The 17397-nt window shown below is 43.3% G+C and overlaps 1 long non-coding RNA gene across 3 annotated transcripts in view; it reads left to right on the plus strand.

The window, feature by feature from the left end:
• Window positions 1-14339, plus strand: part of LOC135259773 (uncharacterized) — a 35185-nt gene extending 20846 nt beyond the window's left edge. For all 3 annotated transcript variants that reach the window (XR_010331371.1, XR_010331370.1, XR_010331372.1), the window contains 2 exons: window positions 13573-13668; window positions 13987-14339. This is a non-coding gene — a long non-coding RNA (uncharacterized LOC135259773). The remainder of the gene's footprint in view (window positions 1-13572; window positions 13669-13986) is intronic.
• Window positions 14340-17397: the final 3058 nt, after the last annotated feature.

A 17397-nucleotide genomic window follows, 5' to 3' on the forward strand; every position in this document is an offset into this window, starting at 1 on the left:
TCAAATAATAAAATGGAAAGTGCTGATTTTACTGAGCTTGCAGCAGTTCCATTTACATAGTTATATTTTTTTCTTCTTTTTTTTCAAATACAGCTGGGCCGGTTTATCAACCGCAGAATTTTTAACGTTGAGCTTCCAATGAAAACATATCCAGGTAAAATGACAGGCCTACCCAGGTGTTCACTTTATACCTGCGCAGAGGCTGCAGGGGTAGGAAACCGAAAGCCAAATATTATGGGATGGTGTTTCAAAGTTGAGTTCAGCAGGTCAGAGGTGTGCGCCGCTCTTTCTCTAGAGTAAGATCTGTACGATAATATTTTCAGGGAAGCTAGTGTCTGGGAGCTGTGGGTGCTGCTTCCACAAGGACCCATTCAGACCTGCCCCTTTCCCATTTCAGACTTGCTTGAACAGGGTCCATCACTAATATTGTCTGTTTTCCTTACCTTAGGGTGTTAGGACAAATCTTGGTGTGATAACGACAGTGAAGTTTCTGATAGCTCCCTCACCCACACCAGCGATGCATTAATCAGCAGTGATGCATTAAGCACCAACAATGCATTAAACACCAGCGATGTATTGAGTACGAACAATGTATTAAGTACATTATCTGTACCCGCAACCCTGCTCAGGATAAGCAGGTATAGATAATGGATGGATGAATGCATTAAGTACCAACAATGCATTAAGCACCAGTGATGCATTAAACAGCAGTGATGCATTAAATACCAGCGATGCATGAACACCAGCAGTGTATTAATCGGCAGAAGTCCTTGTTACACTGCTGCTGTTTACTCCACTTCAGCTGCTCTGCACCTTCTCCAAAAGCACACAGCGAGTTTATTATTCTTCCAGAGAAACTGGAGACATGCCCATTGGAGAAGACGAATGTCTTTCATATCTCTACGCTTTCACAAGGCGAGCGGAGGGCTAAACTCCTCATAAATACGGTCCTGTCAGACGGGATTATTATTCTCCGGTTAACACACGGTCCTGCGAGATGGAAGATGAATAACGGTCACGTGACCAGAGCTCGTTTGCCCTGCCATAGAAACGCGTCCATCACTGCAAATGAACAAACTGGCGAAAGATCTCTGAGAAAGCAGGGAAGAACACAGCGTTGGCCACACCAAGCGCTGATGGATAACTTCTGGAACATTTACATAAACTATGGAACCATGAAATATCCCACCGTTTATTGTAAGGAAGAAAATGTTAACATTGCACGATTTTCTCATGGCATATTTCGGCATTGTTTAAGATACCCTTAAATGTACGGACATACAGATATAAACACATACTCTGATCATACTATAAGCTAACACATTGTGACAGCGTATTATATCTCAATGTACCTTCCATATACCCGTGTTGTGTTGATTGAAGTTCGTTTGATAAATTGCGCAGCCAAATGTTCACGGAACAGGGACCAGACTGCAGTTTTAACTCTGAATCTCGTCTCCTGGAACTCGAACTAGAGTTGAATTTTTTATTTTTTTTTACTTTTATACTTTACCCAATTATTTATCTGAAGTGGTAGAGAGAAAGAAAACGTTTTGTGCCATTTGGGTGTTTTATTTCCAGTAATGGGGACTTACGAACTCTTCACATGTGTCCCCACTACTCTCTATTTGATTGGTGAATTCATTTAATTGGGGTTTGTGGTGACAAGGCCAATTCTGTGATGAAAGCAGCTTATTATTCAGCACTCTCAAAGTATTTGGATTTGTAATTCACTCCAAAAAAGAATGATTTGCTAAATGCCAGTAGCACCCTACCCCCTGCCTTCCAGTACAGAGCACTACCCCCTGCCTTCCAGTACAGAGCACTACCCCCTGCCTTCCAGTATAGAGCACACCCCTGCCTTCCAGTCAGAGACTACCCCTACCTTCCAGTACAGAGCACTACCCCCTACCTTCCAGTACAGAGCATACCCCTGCCTTCCAGTACAGAGCACCACCCCTGCCTTCCAGTACAGAGCACTACCCCCTGCCTTCCAGTACAGAGCACTACCCCCTGCCTTCCAGTACAGAGCACTACCCCCTGCCTTCCAGTACAGAGCACCACTCCCTGTCTTCCAGTGCAGAGCACCACCCCCTGCCTTCCAGTACAGAGCACCACTCCCTGTCTTCCAGTACAGAGCACTACCCCCTGCCTTCCAGTACAGAGCACCACTCCCTGTCTTCCAGTGCAGAGCACCACCCCCTGCCTTCCAGTACAGAGCACTACCCCCTGCCTTCCAGTACAGAGCACTACCCCCTGCCTTCCAGTACAGAGCACTACCCCCTGCCTTCCAGTACAGAGCACTACCCCCTGCCTTCCAGTACAGAGCACTACCCCCTGCCTTCCAGTACAGAGCACTACCCCCTACCTTCCAGTACAGAGCACTACCCCTGCCTTCCAGTACAGAGCACTACCCCTGCCTTCCAGTACAGAGCACTACCCCCTACCTTCCAGTACAGAGCACTACCCCCTGCCTTCCAGTACAGAGCACTACCCCCTGCCTTCCAGTACAGAGCACTACCCCCTGCCTTCCAGTACAGAGCACTACCCCCTGCCTTCCAGTACAGAGCACTACCCCCTGCCTTCCAGTACAGAGCACTACCCCCTGCCTTCCAGTACAGAGCACTACCCCCTGCCTTCCAGTACAGAGCATCACCCCCTGTCTTCCAGTACAGAGCACTACCCCCTGCCTTCCAGTACAGAGCACTACCCCCTGCCTTCCAGTACAGAGCACTACCCCTGCCTTCCAGTATAGAGCACTACCCCTGCCTTCCAGTACAGAGCACACCCCCTGCCTTCCAGTACAGAGCACACCCCCTGCCTTCCAGTACAGAGCACTACCCCCTGCCTTCCAGTACAGAGCACTACCCCCTGCCTTCCAGTACAGAGCACTACCCCTGCCTTCCAGTCAGAGCACTACCCCTGCCTTCCAGTACAGAGCACTACCCCTGCCTTCCAGTACAGAGCACTACCCCCTGCCTTCTAGTACAGAGCACTACCCCCTACCTTCCGGTACAGAGCACTACCCCCTGCCTTCCAGTACAGAGCATTACCTCCTGCCTTCCAGTACAGAGCACTACCCCCTGCCTTCCAGTACAGAGCATTACCTCCTGCCTTCTAGTACAGAGCACTACCCCCTACCTTCCGGTACAGAGCACTACCCCCTACCTTCCAGTACAGAGCACTACCCCCTGCCTACACTACAGCACTACAGAGTACCACTCCCTGTCTTTCACTACAGAGCAGTCCACCACCTGCTTCCTGTAATGATAGTCTACTGAACACAGAACATCACCTGTACACCTGCTGACTGTTCAGGTATACTACTCAACAGGAGGGTAATAATAATAATAATAATAGCATTTATATAGCACCTTACATCTATGATTTTTATTATATCATGATTTCGACGTTGCCAACTGGGTGATGTTCAGCAGCCATTTTGTGCCAGAAAGCTCACAAAAGCTGTTTGCAGCTGAGGCGAGGAGAGGGAATTTAAAGCAGAAAGAGAGCGTTCTTGGATGCACACATGCTGCGCTTAAAGTGCCACTGTTGGGTTTGGCGCTAATAAGGTTAATGTTTCAGAAAAACCCATAGCTCGGAGATGGTATTTTAAACAGCTTAGGGGCTGAAAATAAAAGGGACCTCATCTTCTCTTTAGGACGATAATTCGGTTCCCTTAAGAAGGGACAAGAAAAGAGACAAATCTCCTGAAAACAGGGCCTGTCGAACCCACAAGAATGCCTGTGAAATGTGTGTTTTCAATTACGCAGGACCCGCTCAGCCGTAGGCCCTCCATTTAGCTGTCTGTTTTGGAGACTGAAAGGCGCTTCTTCAGAGTAAATCATTTGGCTGTCACTTTAACACGCACAAAATTGTAGCTGATTGAATCTGGGAAATAGAACGTGACAAATCCCGGGTCCACCAAAATAGCTTCCCGGCAAAAAGCAGAACCAGGCTCAGGCTCTGGGCCACGGAGGAAACTGCGACGTGGAGAAGCTGCGAGCAGAAATAGTCGACTGCAGACTGGAAGAATGGGAGGAATAGGAATGCCTGTGGGTTTCAGCGGAAGGGACTGGGAATTCTGGGAATTGTGAAACCACTGAGCACTGAGCCTGCAAAAGGAGAAGCCGTGCCTGTATACTTAAAATGTGAGGTTTGTAGTATTTTATTTATAGCATATTTACCATAGCAGCTGTATTCATGTCGTATACAGTATGACAGGGTTTTCTCTGCGAGAAATAACTGTCGACTCTGCATTCTTGTTTCTCACTTAACCCCTTAATGTTGCTGTTTGCCTAAAGAAAAAACACATCTTTATTTCTGTTGTTCTTCTAATAAGGCAGAAAGCACTGTGAGGGCTCTGTCTGCAGTTATAATTTCATTTGTTATTTTATTCATCTTTTATCCAGGTGATTCACATTAGGATAAAAATATATTTTAAAGGTGCTGGGGTCTTGATTCCTTGGATAATGAGAAACATTCATTTAAACACAAGGAGATGTGTGTAGACACTGAGAATAAGAAAGGTGTGAATTATTGGCAGAGACAGACTTGAACCAGGATGCACCCTGAGAACCACTGACCTGTTACACCACAACATGGGCTGTGAAAACTCACTGGAAAGCACCTGCAGGTGTTGGAATATCCTGGCTTAGGGAACTATAACCATTACCAGACACTACCCCAAAATTTCCCCAACCCTTAAGGCACAATACCCCTACATTTACCCAACCATTACAGCACACTAACCCAACATTTCCCCAACCATTACAGAACACTACCCCTATATTTCCCCCAACCACTGTACTCCCCCATCATTTCCCCAATACATTACCCAAGACAGACCAGCAGGGCTTTGTGCGTAACACTAAATATACTCCCCACGACACACCAGCTTGGCTTCGTGTGTAGCACTAAGGGCAGTCCCCTAGACACACCAGCTAGGCTCGGTGTGTAATACTAAATACACTCCCCTAGCCACGCCAGTCAGCATAACTAGAGCTCTGACTGAAAGGCCATGCCTCATTCACTAACTTTATATCTTTACTTTTTTGGGTCCCTTTGTGCCTGAGACTTCAGGAAGGACTGGGTTTGTTCTCACCATGCAGATGGCTTAAATTAGATTTAAATGTGCTGTTGCTGCAGTTTAATGCACTCCTGGTTTAGATGTGAAGCTTTTTGCTGCCCTTTGTTATATATATATACTTCCTTCACAATTGTCAAAAAAACTGTAGCAGTCTGAAAATGCCATCCACCCTGCTGTTGTAACTCCAAATAAGCAGGCTGCTGTGTAATAAAGACAGTAATGTGCAACATTCATCAACATGACCGTTTATTACACAGCCAGTGCCACTCCTGCTCTGGCAATTTTGAGTTAGCCTCAGGCCAGAAATCACCTCACACACCACTCACTGTTCTACTGTATCTCTACATCAGTGCGTATACACACAGACACACAAACATACTCGCACACACATACACACACGCCTGCACACACACACACACACACGCAAACACATAATCATACTCACAGAAATACATGCAGGCAAACACACACACACACACACACACGCTTAAGAAAGAAAAGCACCATGAATTATTTTAACGGCACATGTTGGCACTCTGTCTCTGTCTCTGTCAGCAGTTCACTCAACTTGTTTTCAGATCCGAATTGCAGATGCGTTCATCCTGAGTGATTCAATGACTTTTATTGTGAATGCTTTTCAACATTAACCAAGGGAGAAGAGCATAGTGCAAAGCCCATAAATCCCCATTACTAAAGCCTTACTCTGTCTCACAGAACAGAGCCTACTGGCAGGGTTAAGGTGAGGGTTAGGGTTAGGGCTTTGGGTTAATGACAGACAGCCTCCCAGGTACAGAGAATGCCCACAGAACACAGAGGAACAGAGATGAGTTTCTGGCCCCACTGAGTTGGGTGTTTCACACTATAACCCCCACATAACATCAAGAAAGAGCTTTCAGTTATTTAGATTTATCTGGTCTTAAGAACATACTTAAGACTCAGTTAAGACTAGTATGTTGTGCATTATAAATGAGACAGCACTGGGTTATGTTTCTGTGAGACACATTTGCATTCAATAGGCTGGTTCTTTTGCCAAACATTAGAAACATCCGTCAGCTCTCCTCTGTGTCTGAATTGCTTGTACAGGCTTTGAATGTTTTGTGAGCAGGTCCACGGTGTCAGCCAGCCAGCACAGACGGTGCCACAGTTCAAACCCATTACACACACACTGGGACCTTGGATTCTGGATGAAGGCTGATTTAAACTATATGAATGCTTAAGAAATCATAATCTTAAAATAATTGTCCCCACATTATGAAAATAAGCAGCGCATTATTTCTGAGGTTTGGACGGTGCCCTAGAGTTACATTTCTTGATTTGTACAAATTACACAAAAAAAGGAGATGTTTGGCTGACTGCTTCTTTCAGACTGAGATCCAAGTTTATGAAATTGTACTGGTGACTGTGAAGTCAGAGACCTTTTGTTGATGTATTGGTGTGAAAAATGTTTCATACAAATAAAATAAACACTACCAAATGCTTGGATGTATGTGTAAGTAAAGTTCAAGACAAATGTTGATAGAAAATTTTAAATGAATGGAAAGAGGACTAGACCCCAGCTGTACTCTAAGAGGGGAGAATTTTAGACCACCGCTGTACTGTGTGAGTGGAGATCAGACCCAAGCTCTACTGTATGGGGAAAGAGTATTAAACCATATAAGACCATTTGAATATTTTACTATATAAATACGGATTTTTAAAGGAAAAAATACTTAAACATTACAAATATTGATAAACACAGTCAGTGGAGAACTCACACACTTAAAGGGAAAAATATCACCAGACAAAAGCCACTTGTGTTTTGGAAGGTTCCAGTGCAGTGATGTTGGTGTGTGGGATTCCAAGGCAGGAAACAGGAGGCAGACGGACGTACAGCCAGAGACAGAAATACAGCCTTCATTTCAGACATATGATGCAATCAGTTTACTGCCGTGCAAATCCACACATGCTGTTAAACATTGCTATTAAACATAATTCAATATTGTAATTAAACATGATAATTAAATATTGTCACATAGGTCATCCTGATAATGTCCTCCTTTTTCATTAGTTACAGAAACCAGAAAGTACAGTATCATCAAAAGAGACAACATTGCAGATACAGAGTTTTCATTCAGTCATAGATCACCAGCATATGCTCTCCTTGCCAGCTTGCCTTGGTCTAGTGTGAGATGAGGTGGTATTTTCTATTTGTCTGGAAGCTGTGATTTTGAGAGATCGGCTCCACAGGGAGACATTTTTAACCAGATGTTCATCTTTCAGCCAGAGCACTTCCTCCTCAAAACAAACACACTTTTGAAGTCGCCTCAGAAATCGTCACTGTAGAATGATTTTTCCGGAAAGTGGAGAGAGATGAGTGTAGCAGATTCAGATGGGGAATCCTTTATCCCGCAGTCACTGTCCTTCAGTATAAAATCACGTCCCCGGATGCCATATCAGAGCATCAACTCGGTCAGGCTCATAGTACTATAAGGATATGAGCAGCCCTGTCAGGTTCATAGTACTGTAAGGTTATAAATGGCCTGGTCAAGCTCATAGTACCTGTAAAATTATGAGCAGCATGGTCAGGCTCATAGTACTTTAAAGTTCTGAGCAGCCTGGTCAGGCTCATAGTACTGTAAAGTCCTGAGCAGCCTGCTCAGGCTCATAGTACTGTAAAGTTATGAGCAACCTGGTCAGGCTCACAGTACTGTAAAGTCCTGAGCAGCCTGGTCAGGCTCATAGTACTGTAAAGTTAGGAGCAGCCTAGTCAGGCTCATAATACTGTAAAGTTATGAGCAGCCTGGTCAGGCTCATAGTACTGTAAAGTTATGAGCAGCCCTGTCAGGTTCCTGACAGGAACAGTGCTTTCAGTGCTTCAGTCTCTATCTGTCTTCAACAGTCATCACAAACAGCTCCATGAAATGAACTCACCAAATTATCTGTGAGGGAAGAAAGTAACACCTGCATTTATTTATAAATCAAATACAATGACAGATATTGTTTGGGATATTCCTTAATACAGCTCAGCCTCAGTCTTCACTGTGTATAAAGGCTGAATGACCATGAACCCATATAAATTGAATACTACATTGTCTCTGCCAAAAATAGGAATTTTTAAAGTATGTTATCCATATATAGCAATCATTTTGTTGACGTCAAATAGGTATTTAAGGCTAATTCTTTTTTCTATCATATCACACTCAAATAATATGTTAAAAGTAAAATGTTGGGAGATGTACTTTCTCAGCTTAAACCACTTTTTTTCTTTGTTAGCTTTGCTTAGATCTTTTCAATTCCATGCCCGGTGTAGGAAAAAAACAGCAACTCAGTAGTTATTAAACATGTGGATATGGTTAGGCAGAAGAATGGTTTCAAAAGTCAAAACTGCACAGGATTTTCAGGCCATTTTATGAGCATGCAACTTTTCAAAACAGCCTGCAAGAATCAAATCCAAAATCAAAAATCCAATAACTCAAACTAGAAATATCTGTTTCGTATGGAACTTCCTCCAAGAAAAACGTAAAGCTAAAAAGCATCATCATCTTTATTAGCATTAGTTAATAGCAGTCTTCTATGCTGGATCAGCCATTTACAGTATGACCACATTTTCAAGGTTGGAAGTGCAGCCTCTTCTGTGCCTCAGGCAGTAAAGTGAATGCAGGGTCATACAGTCATGAGTCACGGCCTCACCTGTGTCAGAGATAACTGTGCCACAGTGGTGGGTCGAGGCCTGTTGTGTTGGGCTAAGGTGGGTCCTTGGGTTGGTCTTGTGAAGGCCAGCTCTATGTGCGGTGTGTAACCATGATTCTCATGACAGTGATAGTGTGATGCCGCTCCTGTGAAGGCCAGGAACATATGCCATGTGTAACAGTGATGCCTATTAAAGTGACTGTGCAATACAGGTCCAGTGAAGGACTGCAACATGTGCTGTGCGTAACAGTGATGCTTATGAACTTACGGGAATAAGCAGCCTACATCCTCCAGGTTCTACAGGCCTCAGGGTCAGTCAGTCAGACTGTCATTCACTGAGATATGGGAATGCATGATTTCCCAGAGATCACAGCGAATGAAAAAAAAACAAAGAATAAGACATTTCTACCGCTAGTGTGAAAAGACCTGGTGTAATTGGCGGGCGCATCAGGACAAAGGAGTTTCCTTTGCTGATGACGTCCTGCTTATCAAGTGGCAAACTGATTTGTTTATCCAGGTGTTTCTCCAGCAGTTCAGGATTCCTTTTTTCGATCGCTGGCCCGAACCATGAACCTAATCAGCGAGCACCGTCCTTCTGAGCCGGTAAAACCTTGAGGAAAGGAGACCTCTGAGGGCGGTGTCGGGGCTGCATGGGAACTGTAGGCTCTTTATCTCACAGAAGGCACCGCAGTGGCTTGGAGTTGTGCTCCGTGGCATGCTGACACTGCAGTTTCCAGGTCGCCATGAACAACAACAAACAAACTCCGCAGAGGCTTTAATTTCATGCAGTTGGATGGATGTTCTCCAGCTGTTGAGGCCTGCAAGGCTTTGAGTAAAAATGGAAACTGGAAACGATCATCTCCGCACTGTCTCATGTCCTCACTGGAAACAATGGCACTTTTATGCATGCAGTTCTTCCCTATACTGACTACAGCGCTGATTTTTAACAGTTTTAGTTACAAAACCAACTCATCTAATATTAAACATAAAATCATCTTATTTGGAAACAGTCTGTTTTTCATAATAGTAAAACATATTAAAGAGGAATATGTGCTTTAATATTAGGGTAGTTTTTTGTAACTGTTATAGTATGCAACATTTATGGGTAGCATGAAATCGGCCCTGCGCTATATGTCCTGAGAAGTGAGTGAATTGTGTTTGTGTGGCTGTGAGCCACAGTATCATGGGTTTATGTGTAACTGCATTCTGGGAACTCCTTGTTGTTCTGTTCCCATTCTGTGACTCCAGGTCTCTTTGTATGTTGAATCTAAAGCAGTCCAGCAGTGCTGACTGTTCAGTCCTGGAAATTTTGCAGTTTCTTCTATAACTGAGGGCGTTCTTTGCAATTATCTTAATGAAAGTCATGTATATCACTCCACAGTAGCCTGTGTGTGGCTGGGTGATTGCAAATTACACAGAAACCAAGCACAGTCTCTTTGATTGAAACTGTAGGGTGCCGGCCTTTTCATGGAGTCAAAGCATCGAATTGGCCACAAATTAAATTTGGCCATCAGAATGAATATTCTGAAATTAAATATTTCCCATTTGTCCATCTCAGTTAAATACGCGTGAGACTCTCATTTATGGTTTTAGAAAAACAGCTCTATCGCAGAGGGTCTGTCTAAATAAAGTAAGACTGTCAATAAAGGCACCACAGTTATATTAAAACCGTTTGAGTCTGGGGCATTGCGTAAGATTACCCAAGGCTAACTTCTTTCCTTCTTAATCATCTTTCTGAGACTGGAGGATTTCAGTAAAGCAAAACAGGTGCATACCCCTGCGTGATGTGCAGGTCAGATGAGTTCACGGTGTTACCAGTAGCAGAAATGGAAGATCAAAGTCTTTACAGTCTTCCTGTACTGTACAAACATAAATCTGTGGCCAGCCTTTGACCTCAGCTAAAAACAACAGAATCCCATGCCTGGTTTCTGTTCTCTGGGGTGCAGCATATCGAATGCTCTGTTTCTCTGAGTAAGCTCTGTCTCAGTCTATGCTCTGTGTCTCTGAGTAAGCTCTGTCTCAGTCTATGCTCTGTGTCTCAGAGTAAGCTCCGTCTCAGTCTATGCTCTGTCTCTCAGAGTAAGCTCTGTCTCAGTGTTAGCTCTGTCTCTCAGAGTAAACTGTCTCAGGGTTAGCTCTATCTCTCATGGTAAACTCTGTCTCAGGGTTAGCTCTGTCTCAGGGCTTGCTCTGTTTCAGGATTTGCTCTGTCTCTCAGAGTAAGCTTTGTCTGAGGTGTAGCTCTGTCTGAGGAATAGCTTTGTCTCTGGCTAAGTGCTGTCTCTTAGAATAAGCTCTGTCTGAGGGCTAGCTCTGTGTCAGGGCTTGCTCTGTCTCAGGGTTAGCTCTGTCTCAGGCTTAATTCTGTCTCAGAGTTAGCTCTGTCTCAGTGATAAGTCTATCTGAGGCTATGCTGAGCCCTGTGACTGGCTTACAGTAGGTTTACACTTTGCTTGACCAACAGTCACATAACTATACTACACATACTGCCAAAACAAAAAAGTGGTTTTCAATTTCCTGTCATAGTTACGGTCTTGAATGGGCCTACTTAATGAAGAAACATTAATCAGGAGCCTGCTTGTTTGTGATGAAGTAATGATGGATGGGTTTGTGGCTAACAGTCGATTAACCTCTAAGGTCCACAGATGGCCAAGCCAAAGCTAGCCCTGATAAGAGTACTTGGAAGACTTGGAACAAGCAGTACACAGATCAGACTTTATGTCTCAACAGCATCTGTGTAGTATAAACAAGGTTATCAAATGTTCCATTCTTCCATTGTTCTTTTAACATTGTACATATTTTAATAAAACCTAAAATGGATATGGATACGGTATTTTTAATATAAAATATCCCATCTGTCTAAAGCCTCAGTACCGTGAGTCTCGGAGCAGAGAAGCTTCACTGTAATTTTGAAAAGCTATTTTCTTAACTTTCATTCAAAAGCATGTAAGCATCTATTACTGAACTATGACAGAAGAAAACTGCATATATGCCAAGTAAAGCAATGACTTAGAAATAGCCAAAATGTATATTAAGGGTATTTGTTTTAAAGATGAATGAATGTTTGGAGAGGGGAACACGTGTCACGTTTCTCAGTGGTAAAGAATGATAGTCTCGGTGCAGTCAAAGCACAGTTTCATCTTATATACATAATTACACTGCTATTCCCTGAGATGCAATTAGTCTGGATCCTTCCAGAAATCTCCATCAGCTCTAAAGAGCAGCTGTGAGCCTGGTGCTGAGTGATGAACTCTGACCTTTACCTGACTGCTGACCTCCAAAAACCTCACAGTGAGCTCTTTAATATGGTGGACCTCATATAAGTGAGTGAGTGAGTAAGTCAGTCAGTCAGTATTTGTTTGAGAGCCAGTACTATACATTTCTAGCACACATGGGTGGTAATCACCATGCCATGAACTGCAGCAGTTATTTTTCTGGTGTACCGTTGGATTCTAACAGCTCATACAGCTTCAGCGTCTAACAACTGTGCAGCACAGAGAACATACAGCTTTAACTTCTAACAACTGTGCAGCACAGAGAGCATACAGCTTCAGTTTCTAACAACTGTGCAGCACAGAGAGCATACAGCTTCAGTTTCTAACAACTGTGCAGTACAGATCACATACAGCTTTAACTTCCAACCTTGTGCTGCAAAAAGTGCTTCAGCCAGGCTACTATTGTAAAATACTGAGGCAAAAGATCCTTTCTTGCAGCAAGTGGCCAGAGCTCTTATGAAAGCTTAATGTTTTGTGGGCCCATGTGGATGTGCCTTGTGCCAGAAGACAGAGCTATAGTCAGCGAAACAGGCCCATATCTCTGGAAGAAAGTACCGTGTTCTTCCAGGCAGTGGAACTCTAATGTGTAATTTTGTGAATGCAGCATGTCACGCTATGATGTCATTTTACAGAAAGAGCAGATTTTAACGGATTTTAACTGCACTCTTCTCATTGGTGTTTTCGTAATGTGCAGTTCACCATTAAGTTCTGAAGCTAGGCATGTGCCACATGTGCAGACAAAAGGTGTTGAAACGCATGAACCAAAATGTTGTTTGTTTTGGCAGATTTCAGACCCCTCATCTGCTCCTCAGAGCAGATCCCTGCCATTCTAAGAATATGCAAATAAATGGTTAAAGAGCTAAACAAAACCGAAAGGTTCTGGAAAGTTCTGCCATGGAAATTGCACTGCCTCCCTGCTGTGGTTTTTACCAAGCCCCTGTGTGTTTGTGCGTGTGTGCGTGCTGGCCTGTGTATGCACGTGCGTGTGTGGGTGTGGGTGTGTGTAGGTATGTGTGTGTGTGTGTGTGTGTGTGTGTGTGTGTGTGCATGCGCACGCATGTGTGTAACTGAAGGTGACCTTGCTCTGTCTCTATAGCCACTTCATAGGTAAAACCCTCTGCCACCAGCATTGCTGTTTATTCATTTTGTCTTCCATTAGACAAGGTTGTGTATTAAACAATACTACATTGTATGTCTTTATTCTTCTTTGGAAATTGAATATTGAATTCAGTTTATGAGGTATTCAATTTCAAGAAAATCAAAAAGCATAACTGCTTCGGTATCCAGAGAGAGACTGCTTTAATGTCATTAAAATTAACGATTCATTTAGCTTTTCCATGTAGGAGATTAAAAATAGTGTGAACACGATTTCCTTTTGTGTTTCATCAGTTTTACTCGCTGGTTTCATATGTAATCTCTCCAAGAAAGATAGTTAAGAAATAATTTCAGTCAATTTTACCACTGCTCATTCCTGTCATGTTTTGTAAGCTTTGTGTTTATTGAATAATGTTCAGCTTTGCTCTTCCTGTTCTCTTCCAGTTTCCTTCACACATTTGCTGAATACTGCAGACCGCACCGGAGTGACTCCACGTGTCCTTATGTTTCTTCGACTACTTGTGTTACACAGCCTTCTGGGTGATTTATTCCCTTAGAATTAAGCGCATGCTTAAGTGAACAGATGTCTCGTCCTTCTCTAAGAACAAAGCCTTACAAACTACAGCTCCCAGAAGCTCGTTATTCTCATAGGCCCGACAGAATGAGTAATAATCATTTTGCACAGAGCTGCTAAACACTCACTAGAGCCTTGATAAAAAATGTTTCCATAGGCACATCTTTTGGTGATTTACTGATGAGAACATTGAACGCTGGCAATGGACTCAAACAAAATCTCACCGGGCTCTACATTTCGAATAACAAATGTACATTTTTAATAGCGGATCCTTTCTCATTCAGGAGGGGGGTCCTGCTGTCTGTTTAGCAAAGGAGCCTGTAATGTTGCCTGTGATGACAGCGATTTGTAAAGAAACAGAATCGGGGGTCTGCTCTGGAATCCCCCTGGAGCCTGCCTTGGACCAGACCCTGGCCAAACCTGGGTCAACCTGGGTCAACTACACATCTGAAATACTGTACCTCTTTCGATAGCTCTCTGGACCCGGATTTTAACTCTTTAGATGCCTCCAAAATATAAAAATACTGCTGACAATGTTCATTAAAACATGTTACTTACTAAAATGTACAATCATATGAAAGACTTGAAAATATTTGTGAGAATAGTTGTTCCTTTATAAAAAAAATCTCCATGCATATTACTAGCCTCAAAAGGGTTAAAGTGTTTGTAATAATTATTTGACCTGGGCGTGTTCTGGACTCAGTAAAGCTGAACCAGTATGCGTTCTGTTAATACCCTGCATGTCTGAGTGGACATACACTCCTGATTGGATGGATGTGAACGAGGGCACACAATGCAATTGGTTGGCCGTTAGCGGGTGTACGCCGCGCACACGTGATTGGTGGCTATGATTTTGAGGCCTGGTGCGTGAAAACATTTCCTGCGAGACTCTGAAGGGGAGGAGATTTGATCGGAACTGACACGGACTGGGGAGCACAGAGGGAGCCGGGTGTGCATTCTATATAAATGTAAATGACTTGGAGGACCGTAGCGTGGATGATGGGCAGTTTAACAACAGCCTTTCTAATGAAGCTGTGCTGCTGGAACCCAGCATCTGTGAACCTCCTGCTACTGCTCCCCACGACAAAGAAAACTACATACGTTTTAGCCCTTTATGCTCTCGGAATAAAAATGTCATTTTGAGAAGAACTCAAATATAAAGTAAAGATGCGTTTTGCTCTCTGCGTGTATATAAAACCCACACTGTGATGCGTATTATTCAGTCAGTTCAGGAAATCCATTAAAAATCAGTTCAAAAATGGGGGGGGAAAATGCAGATTTTTCTATTAATTAACGGAATTTTAAGGAATTTCCTGAATTTACTGAAATGGAATTGACCCCTGATCTGTTCATTTCTGCCCAAAATGCTTTCGCCTGGCGGCTGGTTATCGTATTAAAGTGTGCTTATTTCTTCCTGACCTGATGAGTATGCTGGGCCTCTCAGCCCTGTTCCAGACAAAATTATCATTTGTGTGTGTGTGTGTGTGTGTGTGTGTGTGCGTGCATGCATGTGTGTGTGTCTGCGTGTGTGTGCGCTCGAATATGCGTGTGTGCGTTTGCGTGTGTGTGGGTGTGTGTGTACGAAGCGCAAATATGCGCGTGTGTGTGCATGTGTGTGTGGGTGTGCGTGCGCACGCATATGCATGCATATGTGCGTGTGTGTGTGTGTCTGTGTGTGTGTGTTTCTGAGGTCTTGAAATGATTTGGCATTCTCGTTTGTTACATCCAACGCGCAAAAATGGGTCATTTGTCAGAATAATTGAGCTCAGAGCAGAATCCATGTTCCCTCCATGTGTTCCTTCTGTCTGACTGGGACGCCCCTCATCCCACTGCTTTGGACGGCCGCATTCTGGCCTTTCATATTTTCATCATTTTTAAAGAAGTGGTTACGGGTAACCCTGATGTTCTGTATTAGTAGCAGATGGTTGGCAGTGAGTGGGGGGGGTGCGTTGAGGGGGTGGGGGTAATGAAGAAATGGCTGGAGATCCATTACTAAACGCAGACTCGGGTCTGTGCCCCCAAAACCATCCCTCCAAAATGGTGCTCTTTTTACCGCACACAGGGAGGAGTAACTGAAAGGAGACGTGAGAGGGATATGACATAGATGAAGGCAAATTGTACAGAAATTTCATAAAAGGATAAATTGAAAGGTTTAAATAGCAAATCAAAGCAATTTTATTTATATAGTGCTTTTTGCAGGGAACTGTCACAAAGACACTTTACAGAGTAGCAGAAAGTGCAAAAGAGAAAACCCTAAAAAAGCAAACACACAATGTTAAAAAAAACTTCCAGTGAGGAGAAAAACCATCATCAAACAGTGGCATGAGTTTACCTGTTCCTTTACTGTGCCCTTACTGTGTATTTTTCCTGCACCCCCTCCTCGCCCATACACCCACACACTCTGTGACTGGTGAGGAAAGGTTTTCCAAGCAGGTTCTTTACTGAGAAATTGATTCACAGCATAAACCCATTCTTGCACCTTGTGTGAATTCAAATACTTGCTCCATGCATTCTTAGTTCTACATAAATATTGGCTTTAAAGCCTCCTGTGTCGGTCCAGCTCTCTGCCGTTTGCATTTTTATTTTTTTGTTCATATATCATAAATATCACCTGATATCAACTTTCACCATTGTATTCACGGTGAGTAGTGGTCTGAAATGGTCTCGTTGGTGTGTTGGCGCCCTCTTGCGTAAAGAGTTATATCTGCAGCTTAGCATGAACTGTTCACCTGACACAACTTTTCACAGCACACTCGGTTCAGAGGCATTCTATCATCAGCATGGCAGTTGGTTTATAAAGTGGTGTCTTTATGAATGTACCCACTGCGCTACAGATTCAGCAGAAATAAAGGTGACTCAAGAGTCTTGTTCATTCTGTGGATCTATTAGGACATATCATTTTAGTTTTGTCATTATTCCATAATTAGTATTACATTCTGAAACTCTTCAGCCAGTTGTATTCACAGAAGTCATTCTTAGATGGAAATTCTCATTGCATAATTATGCAGGCTATTAATCACAGCCCTGAATCATTTCTTTTCAGACACTAGATGGCAGTGTTGCACCATAAATTTTCCGTTGGCATCAGGGAATTAAGGAGTATGAGTTTCATTCTATCTCAGACATTTCATTGCGGCAGGAATAAGTTTAAACATGAGTCAGTGTTCCCAACACATTTCCGTAGAAGAAACATTTGAACCGTAACAGAATGTTCTGCTTTTTTAAATGTCCCGTGTCATTTGTTGGCGAACTATCAGTCAAAGGCGAGTTGAAATATAGGCCTACTGTCGTGACTGTCTGTTGCCGGACTGGACATTTTAACTTTGCACTCCCCTCCAAAACTTGCTTGTTTTTCAGTTGAGCCCATCTTGCTAGGGGGTTCAAATCAGGATCTGTCATTACTTCACCCTTGTGAGGGTGTCCGTGATCGGTCCGTCTTTATTTCAGTTTTACTCTGACAAGACAAGAAACCTGTTGAGAGGGTCTAAAATTAATTTCATATCATATTGCTCTGCCTGGAATTTAACACCCTGGACGGTGGTATTGCATGTTGCCGACACTAGGTGGTGGTGTGGTATAGTACATTAGCTTTCTTTCTGTAACCCCGCCTTATTTTTTTAAATTTATTTGATGAATTATGCATTTCAGGCACTATAAATAGGCCTACCAGCATGCAAGACAGAGTTTTGGTTTGT

The sequence above is a fragment of the Anguilla rostrata genome, chromosome 7, assembly GCF_018555375.3.
Source record: "Anguilla rostrata isolate EN2019 chromosome 7, ASM1855537v3, whole genome shotgun sequence".
In the NCBI taxonomy this organism is placed as follows: Eukaryota; Metazoa; Chordata; class Actinopteri; order Anguilliformes; family Anguillidae; genus Anguilla; species Anguilla rostrata.